The sequence below is a fragment of the Perna viridis genome, chromosome 2 (assembly GCF_037379345.1).
Source record: "Perna viridis isolate PV_CMFRI_1.1 ecotype Kerala chromosome 2, ASM3737934v1, whole genome shotgun sequence".
NCBI classification, from domain to species: domain Eukaryota; kingdom Metazoa; phylum Mollusca; class Bivalvia; order Mytilida; family Mytilidae; genus Perna; species Perna viridis.
In genome coordinates this window covers 47,544,169-47,567,349 of record NC_142446.1, presented here as the reverse complement: position 1 = coordinate 47,567,349, position 23,181 = coordinate 47,544,169, and the positions used below count along the sequence as shown (strand labels likewise).

The 23,181-nt window shown below is 31.1% G+C and overlaps 1 long non-coding RNA gene across 1 annotated transcript; it reads right to left on the bottom strand.

The window, feature by feature from the left end:
- Nucleotides 1-11,231: 11,231 nt before the first annotated feature.
- On the bottom strand, nt 11,232-22,605 carry LOC148625441 (uncharacterized). The gene is made up of 2 exons (XR_015920193.1): nt 22,453-22,605; nt 11,232-11,602 (listed from the first exon to the last, which is right to left on the bottom strand). It is a non-coding gene; the product is annotated as an uncharacterized LOC148625441 (long non-coding RNA).
- Nucleotides 22,606-23,181: the final 576 nt, after the last annotated feature.

Sequence of the window (23,181 nt, the reverse complement as noted above, 5' to 3'; positions counted from 1 at the left end):
GATAAAAAGCAAACATTGGGGCAACTTTTACTAATATATCGATATATAACTTGTAAAAATCCCAGAGTTTCCCTTTAAACTTTCCATTTCATGATATAAATTCTAATTACTTTACTAAGAAATTCAAACTTTCAAATTTAAGTATTTTAACTTCACAATATATATTTTTTTTTAATTTCCAGAATTACGAGAAAAACTATAGTATTGTTACGTTAATATAAAAAGTTGTATAGTATATATGCTAGTAGAAGCATTCTTCAAGACATGCTATATTTTAACATGGGCATATTTCTATTTTTCTCTCATATATGACTTTAAATACACCTATAAATAGATATTTTACCAAACACAAAATGAGTCACAATGAACAAGTGAAAAATTTTATACATCGAACCCAGTCTTTCCATCTGTTACATAGGGCATGTTACATGGAGCACATTACTATTATGTCATGTAGAATTTTAGTTAAGATGTTCTTAGCAAGCAATGTATGTTTTGTATATATTATTTATTGGTTTTTTAATACGCATGCTTTGGATACTGTTTTTGTGACATTTTAAACTGTCCTCTTCAGCTCACATAAAGCTTGTTCTGCCTTCCATTTTTCATTTCCCGTTGTCCCAATCTTCATTTCCCGTTCATTTGATCAATTATTAAATATTAGTGAAATATGAAACATAAAAAATATTTATCTTTTATGACAACAAGTGCAGAATAAATAAAAAAATAAGAGTTATGGTACTTTAGCAATTAAGTGATCATGGGAAAATAAAATGCCATTTTCTGTCCAATTGTTCTTTTTTTTCAAACGTTATATAGATTGATATCATATTTAATAATCATTATACGTTCTCATATGATTGATCACAAAACAAAACTATGATTCATCAAATCGAAAATCGAACTTTATAACAATGCAATCACTAATGTAATCCAGAATTTATATCGTTATATTAGCATTCTATTGTATGATAAAATATAAAAGTACTTTTTTGTTATTTAAGTTTTGTGTTTCGTTTTGCTTTGTTTTGCCCTTTGTTTTCCGTTTGTATTGTTAAATTTACTGATTAGTTTTTCCATCTTAATCAGTGGTTAAATTAATAAAAAACCTAAAGACCATCCCAGTTACCCTGACAATAGTCATAAGGCTGTAAAAACATATATTTTTATATCGTCTAGATATCCATAAATTTTAACATGTTTATAAGTATATTGTACAAGTATTTAATGGGAATCCCTCTGACCATTCGAATTATATTTAATTGATTTTTTAATCGTGTCATTCTATTTTTAGCTATAACTCAAACCATAAGCTCACATTTCCTAGTAAAATTTTACAAAAAGACACCAAACAGACTGACAGACGGAGAAAATCACCGACCAGAAGGGTTGTATTGAAATCGAATGCATAAATTTCATTAAAATTATAATTTTCATTTTTTTGTTATGAAACTTTAATTATAATGTGTATCTATGATTTAAATTCTAGAAAAAAGAACAGGAGCTTACAGTACTTATATGGAATAAACTTTCCACTATGAGGTAATGGGAAGTGGGACATGGGGTAAGACAAATCTTAACATGCATAATCTGTGTTGTTTATTACATATGATGGAGCGTAGAATGTATATTAGGGATTTGGGAATGGCGAATGGGGCGATAGGGACTGAAGAGAGTTAGGAGTGTTCCCATTGAAGAGGTGTACTTGGATTTGATAATTTAATATAATTCAAATGGTCATAGGTATTCCTGCTAAAATGATACTTGTGCAATATACTTAAAAATGTTTAAAATAATGGATATCATAAGATAGTCCTTCAAAGGTCATGAAATTAGAAAAAAATATATTTTATGAAATTTAAGAACCAAGCCCAAACTATACATATTTTATCCTTAAGAAGGTAGACCTAGGGTAAAGGACATAACTCATGAAGTCATTGATATGTTTGTATCATATTCAATTTCACCAAAGGCTATCAAGCTTTCATTTGACATAGAATGAAATTAATCTAAGTTACTTTGATGCTTACATGACATTTATGTAAAATGCTGAATACAAACGTTTGGATGATTTGTATGGGTTGTGTCGCTTACCCTTGATCTACCTCCTTAAATAAGCAAACAATATAATAAGTCACAATTAAGTATTTTATTTTGAGGTTAGGTATGATGAAGACTTTTTTAGTATTTTCCTGTTGGTTTGACAAACTAAAAACAAAAATAAAATAAAACAAACAAAAAGCGATTAAATAACAAAACTGCAAATGTAATTGAAGTAGTTGTTGCGTAATCTGCTTCGATTACAAAGGGTTCTCATTTATTTTACTAAATGTCGAAAATAAGATAAGCTCCAATAATATAATGTTTGATTTGTGTTGATGACATTTGAATTACACTTTCTCTGGAGGAGCTCGTTGTTTAACGATACTAATAATCTATTACAAATGAAATTAATGACAGAATAAAAAAGTGTTTAAAAAATGTCATAAATTGAAATTGAATATCCAGTGACTATCGGGAAACATTTTGTCAACAGTTTACATTTGTGGTATCAGAAATAGTCATCCAGTGCCCCAAATTGTGCCAAAAACATGGTACAAACATAAGTGATTATCAACCTTAGAACTTCACACTCTTGATTGTTTTATTGAATCCTGATTGGTCAAAGATAAAATATCATATTTGATTTAAAAAAATGATAAATATTAATAGCACTTTAAATACATGATTCATACAAGAAATCGAACCTTTGGCGCCGATGATATGATGACTTCTATGAAACATTGTGCCATGTAATTGACAATTATACTGTATTACTTTGCAATAGTCTAACAGCAGAAAATATACTTACCATATATTTTATTTTTATATCACAAATCAGGGATGGATCCAGAATTTCAGGTCAGAGGGGCATAAATAGTATGAAGGCCGGGTGAAGATTTTGGAAGATTTCGCGGCAGATTTTACGAAAAAGAACACCATATATTTTCCCAATATTAGGCGATGGCATACATAGGGTCCGCAGGGAAGAATCCATCCCTGCAAGAGAGAAAAATATGTGCTCCATCTAATTCATTCAATAATGTTCCGCGTATCCAATCTGTCCGACTGCTCTTTTTTAAGTGCCTGTAGTTTTGAATGTTTTGTTTTGATTGGCTAGAACTGCGCTTATATATATTGATCTATGATATGACTCATAGTTTAATATTAGCTAACCGAAAGATTAAATTTAAACTATAAAAACTTGAAAAAAAAACAGCAAACACGACTCAGTTACTTGCTACGCCCACTCCCCCATTTGATGACATGCAACATTTGACCAACCTAATTGATGGTGCACAGTGGAAATATGTAACAAGATTCCATTAAAAAAATTTCTGTAAACATTCTGTACAACCGCTTGACTAAGGAAAACACTAATAATAATAATAATAATAAGAAGAAGAAGAAGAAGAAGAAGAAGGAGAAACGGATAAGAAACTGGTACTCCTCTGTAGAAGGGAAAAGTACAGAAGGAGGAATGAATGAAATAAGGACGGACACCCCATATCATTATAAATATACACTTGCGCAAAGATGTAGTCAAATCAGATTAGAGAACCAATAAAAATAAAACTAGAATTGTCATTACGAGAAATAGCGAAAGTCGCCCCTGCAACAGTTTAAGTTCACAATTTTGATATTGCCTATTTAACTATGTCAAAATACTGATTTTCAAATTTGCAGCCACTCATGTTGCTCAGATAATGAAATGTCCTAGATTGTGATCTCAGGCAGCCATTTTGAAAATGGTGGCATTTCGGCAGAATTTTTGCCTGGATTTCAAAATCAGACTGAGACGAATTATTTCACCACGTTTCAATAAAATTGTTCGATAAATAAAGAACTTATGGCCGAGAGATAAAGTGGTATCCATGAAATTTTCAGTTTTTGTTGTTGCCATGGCAACAGACAACATACCGATTCACTTCTTTTTACCTCATCCCATTAGGCTCATTGAGTTCTACCTTAATACCATATTTCAAGTTTCTAGCCACCTAGCTTTCCGAGATATTGCAATATCCTAGATTATGACCTCTTCGCGCTTCTATGGAAGCGCTAGCCTTTTTTTCGCCAAACGTTCCGATTCAGCCTTCTCAGTACTATTCACCGCCATACCAAGTTTCAATTCATTACCTCCAGAGATGCTCACTAAAAACTAATCACAAAAATCATTGGAACAATAATAATAACAATAATAATTATAATAATAATAATAAGAAGAAGAAGAAGAAGAAAAGGGAGAAAAAGAACAATAGCAACATATCGCTCTACATTCGTCTGAGGCGACACAACAAAACAAAACAAATAATAACTCGATTTCAACCAGTGTTTAATTCACAAGTGTGGCTAATTAGATATTATCTTTTAAAAAAGGGGAAGAAGATCCAGGCCACAATTTGCTCATTTTTGCCAAAATTTCCCACGGAATTCCCTCGTTAGCCACAGCTTGAATAATATACTTGAATATATATACAATTAAAATGTCAGTAAAAATAAGTTAAAATTATTTTCCACGACATTTGCATGAATCCACAGGTTTTTTTTCAATATCCATGTGAATTTCAAGATGTAAATGATGAATGCATGAAGAATAAAATTAAGGACTAATAAATGTTTACAAAGAGTAATCAAGGGAACTCCACTGAAAACTCGGAGCATGGACCAGGTGCACCAGTATGGTAAGCGTCCTCTGCTTTTCTGGAAACATCCGCCGTCCAAGGTTGACACAAGAGGAAAGGAAAACTATGACACGTTGTACAAATCAGTTTTCATGTTGCAAATGGATACACTATAACGATCCACGAGTTTATGATGACGACCATAAAACTTCTTCAGTAATGACTTCAATCTTGTAGCAACATAACCCTGACCCAGAAGCCTATTTGTAAGAAGTCTATCGCGATACAAAAATTCTGCGTGGTTACGGCAAGCTCTGGTATAAGGTATGAGTTGTGATATGAAAACTCCATACGCAGGTGTTGAAGGGATGTTGCCAGAGATGGAAGGAAAGTTGACAATTCTGAATGAAAAGTCATCATGTTTGTCGTAAAATTTGGTCAATAGTTTTCCTTTACCATCGATCTCTAAGTGTAGGTAAAGATATGAGGCTGACCTCACAGTGTTCTTTGGGATAGATGCGATGTATCAAATTCCCGAAACTAGGATTGTTTAAAGATAATACGTCATCTATACAGCATTGCAACTGAAATTAAAAGATCTAGCTAAACGATATTCTTTCTTTCGAAAGTCAGCCTCATAAGAGTGAAGGAATAGGTCAGAAGTAGAAGAGCACAATTTGTTCCCATTGGAATGCCAACCGTTTGTTGAAAAACGCGTCCACCACACTTGACAAATATGTTGTCGATAAAAAATTCCAGCATTTTGAAAACATCTATATATTTGGAAGATGATTTGGAATTATTTTTTACAATGTATCAGAAATCTCTACCAAGGACTATATATTTGTATCTAGGTGTACCTTTTTTGGAGAAACAACAATGTATAATGTTTTTAAGTCGGGATTTTAACTGAGTATGGGGAATAGAAGTATACAGTGTTGAACAATCATGGATTTGAATGCTTTTATATTCTGATAATAATCTTGAAATGAGGGCCTTCAAATTTTTAGGAACCACATTGAATCAATAGCACTACGGGAGTTACAAGTGTTGTGGTAGTACTGGAGACCCTTTTTGACAGCTGTGAGTATAGAAGTTAAAAGTTTTAAAAGAGGTTTGATGGTTTTTTTTATTCAGATCCAGCCTTGTATCGTTGTTTGTATTGATTTGTGGAGTTTTGGAATACAGAACAAAAGATCAACAAAGAAATACCAGAATAACAGAAGTTGGTGGGAAAGGTATTGCAAATGGTTGATTTTTTTTAAATTGTTGTAACCATTTTGTCTTATTAAAGCCTAGCGAAAAAAAATAATATACCTGTTCAGTTTTAGAATGTTATTAAACATTTCTGGGAGTAATTGGAACAAGTAATATAGCGTTCTGTGTAACCTTTCACCCACCAATTGGCCATTGTGAATTTCAGTGCCAATACTGGGCCATTTCGTTTTGCAGTGCTGATTTCTGTTAGAAATTTGATCATTATTTGCAAAGTATTCCGATAAAATGGTTATTTCTTTATTTTAGTGCCGAGCCAATATTTTGTTCCACTATTACAACAATGATTCGTTGTAGGCGTGATGCACTGACATAAATCATAGACACTACAAGCCAAGAATATCATAGTAGGTATTTATATGATGAGTATATGGGGAGGTCAATAATTCATTACATTATTTGTCCTTGAGGTGCATACTGCATATAATAAATTAATAATGTTGCTTCATCGCAGTGGGTTTCAGCACAGAAAAATACCAATTCAAGTTTGCAATAAAGTTACTCCTTGGTTAATACATACATATGAGACATGACATTAATATTTATCAAATACGTTGTATTGAAATTTGTCAATACTAGGAAAAATTAATTATAAACTGTGTCTTCATCACATATACCTATCAATAATGACAGTGAATTTTGTTTCAATTTTATTGTTGCTCTCCCCCGATTTCAATCATATTAATGATCTACTATTGGAGTGTGTTGTTGCTGAACTTCTCTTAGAAAGTATAGACAAACAGGTACTATCTTAAAAAAAAAGATAACCGACGCAGTTACTTCTTTTTACTTCGGTACAATCGGGAAACGGAATTGCGATCAGGTGACTTGCGTTTCCATGGAAGAGCGTCTTTAAAGTCAAAGGGTAAAAAGCAAAACAATACCGACTGCGTCGGAAAAAGGTTTATGCCACATTTAACCTACAAAGGTAACAAAAGATTCCCTTCAGTTTTATGTTTGAACATAATTATATATATATTTGCTTAATAATAATATCAGACGAAAACAGTTCACAGACATAGGAACGTTCTGAACCAGATACAAACTAATAAATTTTTAATGAATATAAACCGTAAACATAAAGTAATTACAGACTGAGTCATATTTTCATATTTGGAGAAGGTTAGAACCCATTTCTATAATGTAGGAGAGACAAAACACCCTGACGTATTTCTAGTATGATAAACGACACACGAAGCAGAGTACAGTAACTCTCAAACTTGGAACCGCTCCATTTCGTTGTAGGTGTAAGTCGTTAACATATGCTGCTGTTTATTTTTGGTTTTAGCAAGATGTTCACATTATGTATATTTTGTATTAATGCACCTAGTGTATTGCATTCTTAGTATGTGTGTTCTGCCAAATAATGTAACATATCACAGACTACATTTACATGCATCACTGTTTATAATACTTTTTCATGTTTTAGTATCTAATTCGTACATTAAGCGTGTACTCACGCAATTAAGCAATTTCTATGCGAAGTGTTAGACATGTATCTACTTTCATGACGCAAATACGATATTTTAATCAAACATTATCTTTTAAGATCTTAAATGAGTTGATTAGTTTCCTTACTGACGCAGTAAGGGGATGTTCATGCCCTATGTTGCATAATTTAATGCAACACCGGAAGTAATTACATGTCTTTAGTATTTTTTAAATTTTAACGTTCATTATCTGAACATTAATCCATGAAATTCATCTATATTTCCTATGTTTTGATAGCCTGATATTTTTTTAATGCAGATTATCCCCAAATGTTTTGTCAGCTTTTACATATTGAAACTATCACAAATGATTTATAATTCATTAGAGTACAAATTAAAATACTACCAAACTTTTCCTTAACATTAACGCACTGCAATATTTTTATATAATTTTCGTAAACATATCTAAAAAAATAAACATACAATTTGGTTTACAATTATATCAGTTTGCCGGTTGGGGGGGGGGGGGGCGTTACAAAAGACAATCCTGCAGACACACTTCGCCACCACTTATGCTTTTGCCTTTTCGTTGGAAAACCCAAACAAAAATGTATATACATGTAGTATAAATTTTGCAGTTTTCTTTCGTAAATATAATAGAGACATTCAACTTTTTATTGCAACATTATATGTCCAAGCAAGAATCATTAAAAATGATAATCTGAATTCATTCTTTAAAAAGACCAATGACTAAATACATGTGCCGGTATTTGTTTATGATTTTTGTTATTGATTGCCTTCCTTATCGTAATGTCTTGTATATGTTCTGTATTTTTTATGGTTTGAGATTAGGATGTTATCGCAGTCAAATAAATGAAAAAAAAACTTGAAAGAAACTAAATATGTTCAGGTTATTGCCTAAATAACCTATTTGTTAACAGACACGCAATATTTTTACATATGGGAAATCATTTTGTGGCAGATTACATGTGAAACAGGAAATTATCAATCTATTGAACTCTAATTATTTTCTACAAAATGGCATGTTAGAAATCAATTTATCGGTTTAAGTAATTGTATTATTGTTGATTAATGCACTGTTGCAACTGATTACTTGTCATGCAGTTCGTTGCATAACAGATGTCATTTGTTCAAATGACAAAGCAAACGACAAGGAACCTTCCGCTTTGCTATGAAAAAAAACTGAATTTCTCTTTCGTATTTCTTCAAATATAATATCCAACATTCCATTATGAAATCAACTATTAATCATAATGTACAAATGGTACATTTTGTTATTTTGTTTTTTTAAATAATTCTTAATCCAACCCCTCCCTCCAAAAAGTAAAATAAAGCTAAAAAAAACTGTACAAAATAATCTACATTTATTTGGAATACCACGTGCTTTATAAAACAATCATCGTCAAATTATTTGATCTTCGTTGTAATCACTATTAATTGCCATATCAGTATGGTTAATCATCGTTAACGCTGGAATGTTGTCGGCGCTAAGACCCATTCGTGTGACCAGTAATTATTTCTGACCGTTGATAAGTTTATTTATAGTATCTACATCAGTTATTCAGTTAACCATAAATTCCATTGGGTTACAGGTGTTGTTATACTTGGCAGATAAACCAAACGAGTTTACCTCCCGGAGTTAGTGGTTAAGGGGCGCATTGTTTTATAAGAACACTGAATGTATTTGTGAATTGGCATCGAAAGAATCAAGCCAAAACATTAGATTGAATGTACCTTATTAACATCAAATTGAAAAAAAAATAATTATGTGCTTTAGATATTCTAGTGCTATTACTATCTAAACTTGATGCGTGATTCAAGTAAATCAGTGGCTTATTGAAACATTCATAGCCCAAAGGAATCATTTACCTATACATGTAGTATGAAGTCATGCAAAATCGCCATCTGTTTTGACCTTGCAAAAAATAAAAATAAAAATGCTTTCAATCTATAAATAATTCAAGATGTCAAAAAGCCTACAATATTTGTAAATTAAGTTTTACTATGCATTTATTAAAACTATCTCCCACAGCGAATGTTACAAGCAGGCGTCTCAAACTATGACATAAGCGTATGTTATTGACAAATCGTGACACTAATCTACTGATTCAGATCGGAGATGATACTCCTTCCACACGCTTTGTCACAAAAATAAGTATGCACGTATAATTTGACCAATCAATGTGTAATTAGTCAGTTGATTAAGTATAGATTTTATTCGACATTGTGAAGATTGTTTATCAATGTATTGATTTTCTTACCTCAGTTATTAGAGGTTATTATTTCTATGTACCGAGTATGGCCATTAAACCGTTTATATGATCATTGCATCTTTTTACTTGCCTAAATAACATTATGTATTGAAAGTTGTTATTAGGCACATTAACAAATTTGGTTTTGATGATAAAGTTAAAAATTCGTCCTCTTTTTTAAAGGGCAGGAATAAAATATTTTATTTCATTTCACTACTGGTTCCGTTATAGGTAAAACATTGTATTAAAATTTGTTGGTTTCCATCGTAGATATAATAAAAATGAACAATCCCATGCAAATTCTTTATTAAAACTTCGACATATCAACTTTATCAGCAATATTTGCAGGCTCGACCAATATCAAAGTATTTATTCCAGTCATAATCCTCAAATTTATGATTCACATTGATCTAGAATATAGTTTTCTGTACTTCAAAAGTTGGCATATGCAAAACGTATAGATATCAATGTTCTACTACGTTCTAACGGTACATCTTATTCTTATCTCTCAGCTGTTATGTGGTCTATCTTTAGAAACAGTTAGTTATCTATGTAAACTTAAGTCTGCAGAAATGAGGACAGCTAAGTATAGTTACTGTTGTTTTTCAGCTTTTGTTTTCCCACGTGCTGTGTTCAACGATGATGATGATCATCTCTGAGGAAAACAAAATGACTTCAGCTGCAAGGAATTTTTCTACCATGAGCTATGACGTCAGCATTTTGATATCTTCCTTTTTGGAGATGCACCCTTGGTCGGCGAACGAAGTTCAAAGTGACTTAATTTCCTTGTTGAAAGTTTTACTCCTTATTATTTTTATTTAATCACGATTACATCTTTTAGATTGCATTTTTGCAATACCCTGATATTTTTAATTGTTTTCTTTAAGAAGCATGCACAACATAATTGAAGTAGTATCTTGCTATGGAAAATTTTCTTGCCTTAAGTTTTTTCTTTGAATTTATTTTTTTTCTTATATTTTTCTGCTACTTACCCACAAAATTTTAATAATCAGTGCATACGGTGTTTCCAGCAAAGCAGGAAAGTCTGAAGCAAGCAATGGTAAAGGTCAGCTTTAGTGTTCTTTGTATTTCTCAAATGATATCAACTTTTTTTCTGTAGACTTGGTTTCAACTGCCTTCTATCTCTTGGATTGTGAATTTTGTTGCTTTTATTCTCACAATTGTGATGCAATCATTTTTCTCACTTAATTTGATGTTTTATGAGCAAAGGAAAACATACGTTTGTGTTGAAATAGAAATGTTAAAGACAAAACTTCAAATCTATGAGCATTGATAATCCAGAATGAGTTACAATATGATCTGTGAGTCGATATATAGAACATTTCCATTTATTTAAATGTTAACTTTGCATTTTGTATTAAGCATTTTACCTTTCTATCTAAGGATTCCCATTCAAAATTTCATATATGATATGTAAATACAGGTAAGGTTTTCCTTTTGTATTTAATTTGGTAGTTTTCCTTCACTATATATCGGTAGCAAAGTGTTAACGAAGGTTGGAGGCTATTGATCTCTAGTTATACGCATCTGGTGTACATGCTCAATTTCAGGATTAATTAATAATTCATTCATCCTTTAGACAGTTTATATTAACATGCATGTTTTTGCAACCAAAGATTGTTCTTCAAGCTAAACATAAACAAGATGAATTAAAAAAAAACCTTGTCTCGGGCATTTCTCCAATATTTCCACGCCAAAACTTTATTTTTAAGATTTTAGTTTAGATATAGATATATTCAACAGGTTGTACTCAAAAATAGTTTTGAATGAATCACTATCATACATATTGACGCGCCTTCTATAAGTTCATTCATAAATGACTTGAGTGTCGTTGGCTTTCATTTACCGCTTTCTTCTCACTAGAATTAATACGACTATACTACATTTTCCCTTATGTTGGCATTTGTTGTCTTGACATTACTAAACGCTATCCTCGTCTCATCTGTAAGGTAGATATTGCATTTAAATTAATCAAATCGTGATGCCGACAATAAGCAGTTTATAGTAATGATAGCAACAAGTCCTAATGTATCTCAGTCTTGAAAACTTACTAAACAGTACCCTCGCTCTACCAAGAAAGGCAGACAAATTAAATGCACTTCGGATTCATCTGTGAAATGTATACTCTAAAAGCTAGAGATGTTGGAATTATTGCCATAACGAAATGAACATTTTACAATAGGGAAGTCAAAATTATCTCGTTTGTCATAAAGTATCGATTTCAAGCGTCCTTTTTTCAATCTATGTATAAGTGACGGTCTAGGTATGAAGCAGACAAATATGTTTTAGTCTCTTTAATTTTAATTTCATTTTAGGTAGATCAAATTTAAGTAATCCTTGAAGTAAGGATTGTTCTGAGATAATGAATCATTTATATATTTACTGGGATAACTGTTGTTCTTGTTCAGTATTGTTGTACTTGAGATCTTATATGATTTTGATTTCTATTTCTATAATTGCTTGCGAATAAAAAAGATTTTAAAAAAAACTTTACTGCATTAAATTTTATTTACAGTGACACTAACAGTAAGTCGCTACGATATTACAACTAAATCGTATTATTAAAAAAACAATCCAAGTTCCTGAAGCTGGGAGTATGACGTATTTCTATTTCATCATGACCTTTGCCTGGAGACAGTAGAGAATTCATAGCGTTAAGACGATAACAGTATCTTTAATTATAAAGAACATTATGTAAACTGGAAAAATATCTTAGCTGTTACGTCATTTTTATAATTTCATCGATAATACGTTTAATATTATATTTTTATTTCAATTACACTACTTGTACCTTTTAATGTACTGTTTTGAAATAAGTAACAAACAAATAAAAAAATTAAGATTTTTTAATCCCGTTCGTGAAGCTTCATATTTAATGTTGACTTCCCGACAAGTAAGAACAAGCGATGTAAATACCATGGAACTTGCATTTGTAATTTACTCATTTGTTATTCTTTAAATACAAGTTAATATTTAAAAGTGAAGTCCAATAGGATATTCAAACCACACACATCTTTTTTAAACGATCAAATGTTGACTGCTAAGATGTGGTTTTATCGTTAAGGTTATTTACCCACTGACAATGCACAAGAATAGAGATGTTAACAACAATATCTTTTCATCATTGCAGTAATACTAACTTCAAGCATTGTGCCAGCAAAGACTACGGTCTTATTTAAAAAAAAAGATGGAATGCCGTTTTTCTTTCAAAAAGTGTGAAGGAAAGTTATTTTGACTGCTTAAACTTTTCATGAACACAATAAATCTGTTATTCTGTATAAGGCAAATGCGTATCATAGAATAACACACTCCCATTGTTTGGCTTGTTGAAAAAACAGAGTTAATCATAATGTATAACTGACTTTCAAGGCACCATTCAAAACTCAAGACAAAAACAATAACAGCAACATACTAACACTGCATCAATGATATTCTACAATCCTTTTCCTCCAAAGAAATGATGTCATTGGCATTCACTTTTGATATTTATGCGTAATTTTATTATTTCTAGAAACAAATTAAATAATTAATATTAGAGTTTCCGGACGTAATATGTCACACCCTACAGATACGTTTCGTTGCTATAAACAAGAAAAGATTCACAGACAATGAATCATTGATTATCGATTGGAAAACTAATATTTCCGAAGATAAAATAGCTATTGGAATTGGCATGGAACTCAAGACGATCTCTGTTGAACTAAAGAATGATTTGAATTAACAGGCATCAATGCCTTACCAAAAAATTAAAATTGTAAAAAGCAAACAATATTAAGGTTACAACAGTCTGATATTGTATAGCTTTTTTTTTCAGATCAACTATTCGGAATTTGTATATAGGAATTATTGGTACTTTAACTAAAATTTTATGACCGATAGAGTAATATCTAAGGTTCAATTTCTTTGGGATTAGCAAGAAACAACAGACATTGCTGAAACGTTTTCCGTGGCAGATATTTTCGTCTTTGTAACGATATCTCATTTCAAAATGAGTGAAACGTAATCATAACACCCATTTTTAAACAGCATTAGCAAACATTTAAGACAAGTTGTTGCATAAAAAATACAAATCAGTATTAAATTCAATAATAAAATATTGTTATTCTCAATTATAGGGACTGATTTATATGGTATTCGTTAAAAAATCCCCTCTGTAAACCATCTGAATCAATGTATAGTCGGTCCCATTGCACCCTTATCAGTGCATCATTTACATGTTAACACTATTGTTAGAGTCAAAATTTTTACATATCTTTCTATGCGTTTATGTTCGGATCGTATGATATCTTTTATCCATTGAAACTTTTACAATTTATTGATAATTTTGGTAATGTATTACTTAAAATATATATCTGACCTTCATTTTCCCTATCATGTGTTTAAAACGTATGCAACTAGAAATGTCAAACTCCCACTAAAACCTATCATAAGTAGTCATGTATTGAATGATGTCATCGTATATTATCGACATTTACTCAAACAATTTCAGAATTATTTGCAATAATATTATATTAAGGAGTAATCGAGGGAGCCAAGATTCTAGCAGGATATCACAAAAATGTAATCCAGGGACAAAGACCAGACATGAAAAACAGACACACAACAAAGAACAAAAAGTAACTAAAATAATACATACAAAAGTAACAAAAGTAAATGGGCAACTCGAACTCCACTAAAAACTGGGGGCATGGACCAGGTGCACCGGTAGGTTTTCTATTAACACCCGTCGAGTTGCTCATAAAAATCAAGTCCGGGGTAGACGAAAGAGTAAAGGAAAATTATGACACCTTGAACAAATCAGTAATGTTGATTTGGCAAAGTAAACCGTACATATGAATAATAGATTAGAAAAATGTATACATATATAAATGATAAAAAAGAACAAAAGAAAATAAAAACGTGATTTGAAGGAAGGGTTTAAATTTCCGCACTACTTGCCTTCGTCAGAGGCACTGGAGCAGAGGTGATAAACAAACAGTCTACCAAGACAATAAAAATAACCTTCAGAATTACAAAACTTTATCATAGCATCATTACTTTCTGGTTCGAAGAAACCAAGAATATTGAAAGTGTTCTTGTTTCTCCGTGATAGAATGAAAATGTCGTGGAGAAAACTAGAAGTGTTGTCAGTTATATACTGAGACAATCAGTCTCCCTGGATTTCCAATTTTGTGAATTTTGTGACCTGGAATGAGATACTTCCAAAGTGTGATCCTTCTGGAAATCACAACAATCTATGGATGTCGAGTCTAGGTATTTAAGTCATGTTATATAAAAACAATTGTTTTTATTAACCTACATTTGATTTAAATTCGAAAAATAAAGAAAAATTAGTTACACACTATTATTGATTGACTGATTTTTTGGGTTAAACGCCCGAGCAGCAATATTTCAGCTATATTCAGGCGATGAACATGAAGTGGATGATAAAATGAACATGAAATGATGATGAAATGAAAAATGTTTGTTGTTTGTTTGTTTGTTTGGGTTTAACGTTCGAGCAGCAATATTTCTGCTATATTCAGACGATGAACATGAAATTGATGATAAAATGAACATGCAGTGATGATGAAATGAAAAAAGGGATGGAACACAAGGACAATGGGGTCGACAAATTTTGATTGCCACTGGAAATAGGGAGAGGTGGGTAGGGTCGGGCAATTTAGCCTTCTGTGGCGGAGCCCTATGGTTCCTACTCCGGGAGAATACCACAGTAGGGTTTTTTAACGTGCGAGGAACGTGGCATCTTTCCCAACACGGTGCACCACTATGGTTTGCGGTCGGATTTTCTGTATTATAGCCTGACAACCCCAGCATGTAATACGCCAGGGGTACCCCATTCCACCACCTGGGGCACACATCCCAGTTGCTCTGTGGGCAGAGCGCCCTAGTCCCCGGCTAGGGTTCTGAGCACTATTTAGTCGCCTTTTACGACAAGCTTAGCACTGCTGAAGGCCTATTCTTTTGACACCCGGACCTGCACGGGGCCTCTATTATTGAAAAGAATTTTTTTAACGCAAATAAATTGTTGTGTTGTGGTTCTTTATTTCTAGATATTAGTAATCTAGTGTACGGCCTTTGAAAATTAGGAAGACCAATAATGAAATTAGACTATGAATTTCATTCGATTTGGTTCATCCTTAACATTTACACAATTTAAGACCTACAAATTGCATTAACAAACAACTCTTCCCAATCATATTCTGTAAAATATACAACCATATGTCATTAAATAGAAATATATAAATGAAAAGATTATAATTTTACCAAATGCAGTTTATTAATACCAACACTTTCTCGCGCTGGTATTAAAAGTTGCAAAAGTTTTATTTTGAAAAAAAAAATCTTATTCCAATTTCCAATGTGTAAAGATATTATGCAATCTCCTAAAAAAATATTTATTACGGATTATCTTCATATATAGAATTGCATAAACTTTAAAGATATTGAGTATGACAATATACATTATCATGTATGAAATTGGAAACGATGTAGATAAATAATACTGCTCAAAGTACAGGCATACCCAAAATGTAAAGTATAACTAAACCCATACTCCTACACGAGAAGTTACCAGATGGAAAATCCAGTATCATTCACCTTGGTGTGATCTCAACTGGAGAATTTTTTTATACTTAATAAAAGTTTTCAATTGCAACTGCAATGTGATATACAATCAAGTATATCTCAAGATATGTATTTTGAATGCTAGACTTGATACTAATCTCCATGTATTAATCTTTTTCTCTGTACTGCACTGGATAGTGAATGAATATTTGGTAGTAATAATATTAAAATAACACATATATTACTGAGACTTATAGAAGTGTATTTGAACACTTTCTATCAACTTTAATTCTTTATTACTTCTATGTTATATGTTCTATTGTTTATATATATTCGAAATTGATACGCACGTTATTTATCATTAAAAAAATAAAGGTTTAATGTATGTACAATACAGGCTGAATAACATGCAAAACACAACCCAACCTTTGACTTTGTTGTTGACTGGGTTGTTAGAGGATGCCGTATTAAAACACTGTTTGATTAACGTTTAAGAAATATTTTTAACATTAAAATTAGTACATTTACGAAAAGCTGTCAGTTTAAGCGTAAAAATCATATTAATCACGTTAGTAAGTTCATTATTATTTGTATGTGGTCATATCGATGATATAACAATAATTTGTACTTTTACTTAATATATGCTATAGTATAAAGTAAAAGTGTTAAGTGCAAGTATTAAGCAAAAAGGAAAAAAAAAACAGAAACATGCATGTCAAAAACCAACCGATCTGATAATATAATTTAACTGAAAGTTGATTTCTCTATTTGAAAAGACCATTATTTGATCTCTGTATCACCGGATTTGTTTAGAATGTTTTTAATAGAATGTTAGAAAATGAAATTTTTGAAAGAGTTATCTGCTCTTTAAATCTTCGATAAAATTTTAACTCAATTTACCAAAGTGGTATGGAATATCTTGTCCCTTCTCCTTGCTTTTGATTGTGCTAATAGTTAAATTACGCTCTCAAAATGGTGGGATTTTGCATACCATGTTTCACTCTCTGCCTGATTCTTACAAGGACTGACACTTAAAACACGTATAATCTTAACAGGTTTTATATTTGATTATGAATCATGGCTAATCCAAAAATGAGTGACGAAAAAAAAATTTATATATATTTCAATAAAATGGGAAGGAATAAGCGTTGAAAAGGGGAATACTTTGTATTTCGTGGTTTATCACAATGTTTACTTTACAAGGATATTAGTTATTTGTACATCATTAGTAAGTGAAATCATTATTGTATTCATTAAAGCAATACAGGCTATGTTTTACAGAAAATGTTCTGCTTTTTGTATTTTTATCCCCCTTATTCCCCAAGAAGTGTTTGCCATTCATGACTTGTGGATATTTCATTTTTGGTTGGTTATTTTTCATATCGCTGTTTGTTTTTGTCTTTTATTCACGCACTAGTTTCACAGCTACGTCCGACGACCATTTTTCGGAGCTAAAAAGTGAGAAATACAAATGGATTCAAGGGCAAAATAAAGGTAAAAATAATTTGCCTTTTTCATTTTCTTTTTGAAAACATTTTCTTGGCACGCCTTTATATGATGCTCAAACGGACAAAATCACAAAGTCATTTGAATCTAGAAGATAGCGTAATCCCAAAATTAGAAATATGGGAAATTATTGACATTATGAATCACATGCGCAGCCTACAAATTTTTGTATTGTAAATACAGACTTAACTAATTTTTTTTATCGATATGTTCGACACAAGGCCAAAATATTTTATCAATTCTTTAAACCAAAATCTGAAATATAAGTATCATAAATTCAAAACTTTTGGGATGTAAAATGTATTTGTAACCACATTGTATGATGTTGCAAGCTCTTTACTGTTTTTGTGACTTGTGGGATGTTACTAACGCGTATATATGTAAACCGTTTAAACCATTAAATAATGATTAAAACAGAATTTGAAAGGAATCTGCTACAACAACCACAAACCCCGTCAAATGTAATGTTAAGTAATGACCTTGAAAAGAGGGCATTTTTAAATGTTTGCACTTTTCGTGCAACCTACCATTTGGAAATGGGTGAGGGTGGTCATAACCGTTGGCTAATAGCAGGGGATTGTTTGCCTGAATTATACAGTAGGGAATATCAAATAATGCTGCATGTTTCAAAAGGGGTCATATTTTCATACAACAATTTCAAACATTTTTATATTAGAGATTATAATTTTTTTTATTTGGAATTCAAAGCAAACTAAAACCTACGGTTAATTCTTAAGAATAATATTTGCATCGTTATGAATATATGCGATGACTTCAAATATCGACTATAGTTTCACATTTCTTACCATGGTTAAACAAAATCTTTACGCAAACAACTGAAAGGTACAGATGCTTTCATGGGTAAAGTTTTGCTTTGTTTAAGATAAAGGAGTATCATGATTTGAAGACCAACTTATGTGGAACGAAGGGACATTTGTTTTTAATATTTGGATAGTTATTTGTGCTACAAAAATTTTCATGGATTTACCCAAGCAGAAATATGCTTAACATTTAGAATCAAATACTGTAGATACCATGGTATTATTGTTTTATTCTAAATATTTTTACAAATAAGCATCTCCTGTCATCTAAATGACCCAACAGTTATGAGACCTTTAAATTATCTTACTGATTTTATAGATAAACATGTTTATTCTAACTTTTGATTTTTTTTTAAAGTTATATTTAGTGTACATTTCTGCACCTTTTTGTCTTTTTAAATTTATAAAAACTTGAATTTATTCAATAATTATTGGAAAAAACGAAGGAACAGTCAATGAAATTTAAACTTGTCAATAGAAAATATGTATAATGTGAAAGATTGTGTTAAATATGCGAAATCGAAATTTAACATTCGAATCATTCATGAATCATAATCTTAACCTAACTAATATACGTGTTATTTACACTTAATCATGCTAAATTGTTCCTTATGATTCATATTATAATGACCACCAGGACGTAACCTTAAACTTGAAATGTTTTGATTTACCTTGTATATGCAATACTCCTTTTTTATTGAAAATATTTCAAGGTGAAGGATCATGTAAACAAATAAAACAAAAACAAACAGGAAAAATAGACAACAACCAAAAAAATAGAATTCTTTGTTGAGTTGACATGAAGAAAACAAGTATTTCATAAGGGTAAATGTATTTGTCTGTATAAAATATGATGTTTAAGAACAAAACTATCATCTCTATTTATGCAATGTATCCAACATCGTTTATATTTGAACCGTAACATTTCAATTCAATATGAAATGTACAGTTTGACAAATTGCTACATTACATTTTGGCATAAAAACCAAGTTTGACTTCGCATTTTTGTTTTAATTCTCATCATACTTAATGTTTATAAGTGCTTACATGTTCTGTTTTATAATTATTTAAATATACTTGCTGATACCATATGTACCAATTTGTATTGTATATTCCATTTAAATTGCTTGCATTGATCACTGAATTTGTATGTTCAATGTTACGCACGTATATAATTATGACCTGCTTGTGTTTGACCTGTTTCGTATGAGTCGTATCATATTGTGTTGCAATTTAAGTTCAATTATGACGCAATGTGGTATCCTGATTTGAAATATTTTATGCTAGAACTAAATTTAAAGCTATATTATGTTTCCAAAGCATTTTCTCGAGATAACAATGTTATTTAATGACTCCGTGCACTAGCGTCATAATTTATTTTTGTTTTGTCGCCTGAACATTTATTACGGTAAATGTTCCCTACCAATGAGGTAAAAACTACATATTAAATTTGATATTGAATTACTATCATCATGAAATGGTAGAAAAATTAAGATTAGAAATATCTTAATTTTGTAATCAAACTTAGACGTAAATAGTAGTGACTTTCTTCGTCAATTTAATTTGCTTTCTTTGTGATTGTGTTCTTTTTTTTCTTTTGTGTGTTTGTGTGTTTGTGTGTTTTTTGCTTTGATCATCAGTAAAGGTTTCAGACAATGTTAGAATATCAAATATCATTGAAAGAAAGAAAAATCTCAGGGACTCCAAGGTACTATCAAGAAGCAAAACATGAAAACAAAACCAACAAACATAAACAAACAAACATAAAAAATGCAATAATAAAAAGACCGAAACGAAAGGTAAACGAAAAATATTGACTGCACCAAAATTGATTGTCTGAAAAAGTTTCAACAAAAGCTCTTATTTTCCTATAATTGGACAGTGACAATCATGGTATTATAGAAAAAGTCTCTGACACATTGATAATTATTTTTCTATCGTCATATACACTTCGTCTTGCGTATGATGAAAATCAGAGAGAGCTAACCACATCGATTTCACAGTTTAAATAATCGTCGGTAATGACGTCACAATGTTATTTTTTTTATGTTGTCGTCATTACTTATTTTCATGGCTCATTTTCACTGTTGATTATTTTATGAAATCATCTAAAAGTATGATCTTCAATGTCTTTATGAAATTTGAAAATTTGTATTTCATTTATTTTTAATGTCATTGTTGTTTTTTCTGGCACTGCATTTTGTTTCTTAAATGGAATTTTTTTATTCAATTACAAAATTTTCTTTTTCAATTACCAATTAATGAAACGTTCTATTATATGACCTGAAAAATGCCAAAAACTATGTTGAAAATATCAATTGTAGTGAAGCAACACATATATGTTATGCATGTCTATCAAAACATTTACATTTACTTATCATAACATATGGAAACTATTTTAACCTACATGTATTTATTGCCATATGAATCATATATAGACCTTAAAAACATGTAAATTGATGACTGTGACTATGGTGTTTAGTCGAATAATAATAGAAGTTCAAGTAAGCTATACGGAAAATATCAAGAACATTTAACATTAAAGGGTTTGCCATTTGCCTTCATACGGCCAACAAACAGTGCACTCGGTAATTAAGACTTAGTCATTGGACATGCATGTAATTATTAAACATTTATTCTGAACACAATACTAGTGCTTGATTTTAAAAAAAATGTTTTTACAATTATCATGTATGTTTATCAAAAAAACGTCATTCAATCTTACAAAGAAAACGTCGAGCAATTCGTTGTCAACCTCGAATAAGTGCCACAATTATGTATTAAGACTGAATGTTAATTATGGACATAATTGGAGTCTTACGTCACCACAAAGCTATGGTTATTGAATTATACATAATGTTTACTGGTAGTATAATGGTCGTAAAGCAGTTGTTTAATGGATGAAGTATGTCAGGAGGTCTTCATAATTCGGGCATAATTTCTGAATATAACGATTTTTTTCTCTTAATTTCTAGACAAGGAGAGGTAGAACTTCCCGGTCTATATATTTGTAATTCCGTTACAATTGTGCCTACTATACTATTTCAATTATGATGGGTTTTTTTATTTATTGCATGAACGGTAATTAAAATAATGTAAAGTCACAGACATGAAGGTGTACTATCAACAAATACATGGAATGGTAATAATTACTAATCCATATTATGAAATTGAATTTGAAAAAAAAATGGATAATTTATTAAATGATGATAAGTTTTATGCCTGGGGCTGTGATAGAATTTGCCCCTAACGAAATATATATTTTTTTCTTTATTTGTTTTAATATGGAGCTACGTGTTGACTTTTTATTAGCAACTCGGTGGGTGTTTCTAGAAAAGCAGATGACGCTTACCCCACCTGTGCACCTGGTCCATGCTCCCAGTTTTAAGTGGAGTCCTAGTTGCTCATTTACTTTTGTTACTTTGTATGTACTATTTAAGTTACATGTCTGGTCTTTGTCCATGGATTACATTCTTTTGATTTCCGCTAGAATCTTGGTTCCCTTGATTGCTCTTAAATATATGAATGAAACATTAGTAAGTAATCGGCAAATCTACTACAGAATATAACTGGACGAAAATGAATCATATATATGTAATGAACGGAAACTTGAAAGATAATCTATAGAAATAAGGCATCGTGAGAAACAAAATTACATACATGATCTTAGTAGACAGTTTGCCTTCAGCTCTGTGGCATATCATTAAGAAGTTACACAACTCCTAAATTTAAACAACTCGCTTTCTATACAGACGTTGAACATATCTTATGTCATCTTGAAGAGGCATTTGTAAACAGATTGATGCAAAATGACATGTATAATATATATTTTGTGTGATTTTACTCAGTTTTGCTCATTTAAAATACTCCTGATCTTCTTTGAAACTCAGAAACTTACCTTGCCATCAACACATTACCGATTTTTAGATACCAAAGTATAATACGCTTTGTTCCTAGTTTGTTTGATATTGATTTTGGACTTAGTTACATGCAACATTTTGTTTTTTTTTGCGATCATTATCCAAGGCCACCTACTCCAGAGCAACATGACTCACAACATACACCATAACCAGATGTTTCTGCATTTGTGTCAAAGTCTGTCCTTGCTGTTAATAACGATCGTAAAATCATAGGTTGTAATGTTGTGATTTCTAAGACCATCAACCTCTATGGTCAATGACCGTAAAATTGATAAAGTTTAACATTACTTATATATTGATTCTAGATTGTCGTATTATATATCGTTTTGTGGTGCTTCTTTGATCTGAAAGTATTCATATCCTTGGTAAAGACTTTCTAATGACTTTGTGTGTCAAATATGTTTTACTAAATGTTCTTCGGAAAATCCAAATTTTACTTGCAATGTTAATTAAGTATAAGTGCATATAAAATTCAGACAGTGTCAATTGCAAGTATGATTCAAAGTGAAGATAAATCTCCCCGAAAAATGATGCTTTTCAGTCGACATTTATTACGTTTTCAGAAAAATCTTTTTATCAAGTACAAAAAAATTTGCAAAATCCGATATGCTGTAGAAGTATTTCAAAGATTAACCTCTCATAGCAGTATTAGACTCCAATACATAGAAAGGTCTGAATCCAAAGATAAAATGTAAAAGAAGTACTAA